Below are 4,830 nucleotides of genomic sequence, written 5' to 3'. Positions count from 1 at the left end.
TCCACCTCGACCCATGTCGACCCTTGCGCGACCCCGACCTTCAGGATTTTGCTCTACGGAAGGGGGTCGACTTGTGCGCAACCCCGACCTTCAGGATTTTGCTCTACGGAAGGGGGTGCACAAAAGTGTTCGTAATCAACCTCGGATTGTACTTTTCATCATCTAGGGGCACCGTAGGGACCGAAAAAAGTGGTTTCGCATGATAGTCCACCTCGACCCATGTCGACCCTTGCGCGACCCCGACCTTCAGGATTTTGCTCTACGGAAGGGGGTGCACAAAAGTGTTCGTAATCAACCTCGGATTGTACTTTTCATCATCTAGGGGCACCGTAGGGACCGAAAAAAGTGGTTTCGCATGATAGTCCACCTCGACCCATGTCGACCCTTGCGCGACCCCGACCTTCAGGATTTTGCTCTACGGAAGGGGGTGCACAAAAGTGTTCGTAATCAACCTCGGATTGTACTTTTCATCATCTAGGGGCACCGTAGGGACCGAAAAAAGTGGTTTCGCATGATAGTCCACCTCGACCCATGTCGACCCTTGCGCGACCCCGACCTTCAGGATTTTGCTCTACGGAAGGGGGTCTACTTGTGCGCAACCCCGACCTTCAGGATTTTGCTCTACGGAAGGGGGTGCACAAAAGTGTTCGTAATCAACCTCGATTTGTACTTTTCATCATCTAGGGGCACCGTAGGGACCGAAAAAAATGGTTTCGCATGATAGTCCACCTCGACCCATGTCGACCCTTGCGCGACCCCGACCTTCAGGATTTTGCTCTACGGAAGGGGGTGCACAAAAGTGTTCGTAATCAACCTCGGATTGTACTTTTCATCATCTAGGGGCACCGTAGGGACCGAAAAAAGTGGTTTCGCATGATAGTCCACCTCGACCCATGTCGACCCTTGCGCGACCCCGACCTTCAGGATTTTGCTCTACGGAAGGGGGTCGACTTGTGCGCAACCCCGACCTTCAGGATTTTGCTCTACGGAAGGGGGTGCACAAAAGTGTTCGTAATCAACCTCGGATTGTACTTTTCATCATCTAGGGGCACCGTAGGGACCGAAAAAAGTGGTTTCGCATGATAGTCCACCTCGACCCATGTCGACCCTTGCGCGACCCCGACCTTCAGGATTTTGCTCTACGGAAGGGGTCTACCCTTGCGCGACCCCGACCTTCAGGATTTTGCTCTACGGAAGGGGGTGCACAAAAGTGTTCGTAATCAACCTCGGATTGTACTTTTCATCATCTAGGGGCACCGTAGGGACCGAAAAAAGTGGTTTCGCATGATAGTCCACCTCGACCCATGTCGACCCTTGCGCGACCCCGACCTTCAGGATTTTGCTCTACGGAAGGGGGTGCACACTTGTGCGACCCCGACCTTCAGGATTTTGCTCTACGGAAGGGGGTGCACAAAAGTGTTCGTAATCAACCTCGGATTGTACTTTTCATCATCTAGGGGCACCGTAGGGACCGAAAAAAGTGGTTTCGCATGATAGTCCACCTCGACCCATGTCGACCCTTGCGCGACCCCGACCTTCAGGATTTTGCTCTACGGAAGGGGGTCTACTCGTGCGCAACCCCGACCTTCAGGATTTTGCTCTACGGAAGGGGGTGCACAAAAGTGTTCGTAATCAACCTCGGATTGTACTTTTCATCATCTAGGGGCACCGTAGGGACCGAAAAAAGTGGTTTCGCATGATAGTCCACCTCGACCCATGTCGACCCTTGCGCGACCCCGACCTTCAGGATTTTGCTCTACGGAAGGGGGTGCACACTTGTGCGCAACCCCGACCTTCAGGATTTTGCTCTACGGAAGGGGGTGCACAAAAGTGTTCGTAATCAACCTCGGATTGTACTTTTCATCATCTAGGGGCACCGTAGGGACCGAAAAAAGTGGTTTCGCATGATAGTCCACCTCGACCCATGTCGACCCTTGTGCGACCCCGACCTTCAGGATTTTGCTCTACGGAAGGGGGTCTACTTGTGCGCAACCCCGACCTTCAGGATTTTGCTCTACGGAAGGGGGTGCACAAAAGTGTTCGTAATCAACCTCGGATTGTACTTTTCATCATCTAGGGGCACCGTAGGGACCGAAAAAAGTGGTTTCGCATGATAGTCCACCTCGACCCATGTCGACCCTTGCGCGACCCCGACCTTCAGGATTTTGCTCTACGGAAGGGGGTCGACTTGTGCGCAACCCCGACCTTCAGGATTTTGCTCTACGGAAGGGGGTGCACAAAAGTGTTCGTAATCAACCTCGGATTGTACTTTTCATCATCTAGGGGCACCGTAGGGACCGAAAAAAGTGGTTTCGCATGATAGTCCACCTCGACCCATGTCGACCCTTGCGCGACCCCGACCTTCAGGATTTTGCTCTACGGAAGGGGGTCTACTTGTGCGCAACCCCGACCTTCAGGATTTTGCTCTACGGAAGGGGGTGCACAAAAGTGTTCGTAATCAACCTCGGATTGTACTTTTCATCATCTAGGGGCACCGTAGGGACCGAAAAAAGTGGTTTCGCATGATAGTCCACCTCGACCCATGTCGACCCTTGCGCGACCCCGACCTTCAGGATTTTGCTCTACGGAAGGGGTCTACTTGTGCGCAACCCCGACCTTCAGGATTTTGCTCTACGGAAGGGGGTGCACAAAAGTGTTCGTAATCAACCTCGGATTGTACTTTTCATCATCTAGGGGCACCGTAGGGACCGAAAAAAGTGGTTTCGCATGATAGTCCACCTCGACCCATGTCGACCCTTGCGCGACCCCGACCTTCAGGATTTTGCTCTACGGAAGGGGGTGCACACTTGTGCGACCCCGACCTTCAGGATTTTGGCCATTTTTGGGGGTGCACAAAAGTGTTCGTAATCAACCTCGGATTGTACTTTTCATCATCTAGGGGCACCGTAGGGACCGAAAAAAGTGGTTTCGCATGATAGTCCACCTCGACCCATGTCGACCCTTGCGCGACCCCGACCTTCAGGATTTTGCTCTACGGAAGGGGGTGCACAAAAGTGTTCGTAATCAACCTCGGATTGTACTTTTCATCATCTAGGGGCACCGTAGGGACCGAAAAAAGTGGTTTCGCATGATAGTCCACCTCGACCCATGTCGACCCTTGCGCGACCCCGACCTTCAGGATTTTGCTCTACGGAAGGGGGTGCACAAAAGTGTTCGTAATCAACCTCGGATTGTACTTTTCATCATCTAGGGGCACCGTAGGGACCGAAAAAAGTGGTTTCGCATGATAGTCCACCTCGACCCATGTCGACCCTTGCGCGACCCCGACCTTCAGGATTTTGCTCTACGGAAGGGGGTGCACAAAAGTGTTCGTAATCAACCTCGGATTGTACTTTTCATCATCTAGGGGCACCGTAGGGACCGAAAAAAGTGGTTTCGCATGATAGTCCACCTCGACCCATGTCGACCCTTGCGCGACCCCGACCTTCAGGATTTTGCTCTACGGAAGGGGGTGCACACTTGTGCGACCCCGACCTTCAGGATTTTGCTCTACGGAAGGGGGTGCACAAAAGTGTTCGTAATCAACCTCGGATTGTACTTTTCATCATCTAGGGGCACCGTAGGGACCGAGAAAAGTGGTTTCGCATGATAGTCCACCTCGACCCATGTCGACCCTTGCGCGACCCCGACCTTCAGGATTTTGCTCTACGGAAGGGGGTGCACACTTGTGCGACCCCGACCTTCAGGATTTTGCTCTACGGAAGGGGGTGCACAAAAGTGTTCGTAATCAACCTCGGATTGTACTTTTCATCATCTAGGGGCACCGTAGGGACCGAAAAAAGTGGTTTCGCATGATAGTCCACCTCGACCCATGTCGACCCTTGCGCGACCCCGACCTTCAGGATTTTGCTCTACGGAAGGGGGTCTACTTGTGCGCAACCCCGACCTTCAGGATTTTGCTCTACGGAAGGGGGTGCACAAAAGTGTTCGTAATCAACCTCGGATTGTACTTTTCATCATCTAGGGGCACCGTAGGGACCGAAAGAAGTGGTTTCGCATGATAGTCCACCTCGACCCATGTCGACCCTTGCGCGACCCCGACCTTCAGGATTTTGCTCTACGGAAGGGGGTCTACTTGTGCGCAACCCCGACCTTCAGGATTTTGCTCTACGGAAGGGGGTCTACTTTTGCGCAACCCCGACCTTCAGGATTTTGCTCTACGGAAGGGGGTGCACAAAAGTGTTCGTAATCAACCTCGGATTGTACTTTTCATCATCTAGGGGCACCGTAGGGACCGAAAAAAGTGGTTTCGCATGATAGTCCACCTCGACCCATGTCGACCCTTGCGCGACCCCGACCTTCAGGATTTTGCTCTACGGAAGGGGGTCGACTTGTGCGCAACCCCGACCTTCAGGATTTTGCTCTACGGAAGGGGGTGCACAAAAGTGTTCGTAATCAACCTCGGATTGTACTTTTCATCATCTAGGGGCACCGTAGGGACCGAAAAAAGTGGTTTCGCATGATAGTCCACCTCGACCCATGTCGACCCTTGCGCGACCCCGACCTTCAGGATTTTGCTCTACGGAAGGGGTCCTCTCTGTACAAGGTTTAGGGGTACATTTTCACCCAAAAACCACTATCGCTCATCCGAAACAACTCCTCGACATGTGTCTTCTCTGTGAATTTGGCCCCAATCTGACGAGTAGTTTTCGAGATATGCCCCTCTGAAGGTACATATTGGGACTTAGCCGATTTTCACCCATTGCGGTGTCTATGGGGTGTTGGGAATCGCTCTACCGACCAGCCGGTTGGGGATATCGAGTTGCGGTCTTCGGCGCGTTTGCTCAACTCTGTAATGCCTACTTTTCG

This window comes from Anopheles nili, assembly GCF_943737925.1.
Source record: "Anopheles nili chromosome X unlocalized genomic scaffold, idAnoNiliSN_F5_01 X_unloc_2, whole genome shotgun sequence".
Classification (NCBI taxonomy): Eukaryota; Metazoa; Arthropoda; class Insecta; order Diptera; family Culicidae; genus Anopheles; species Anopheles nili.
This window is presented reverse-complemented; position numbering follows the sequence as displayed.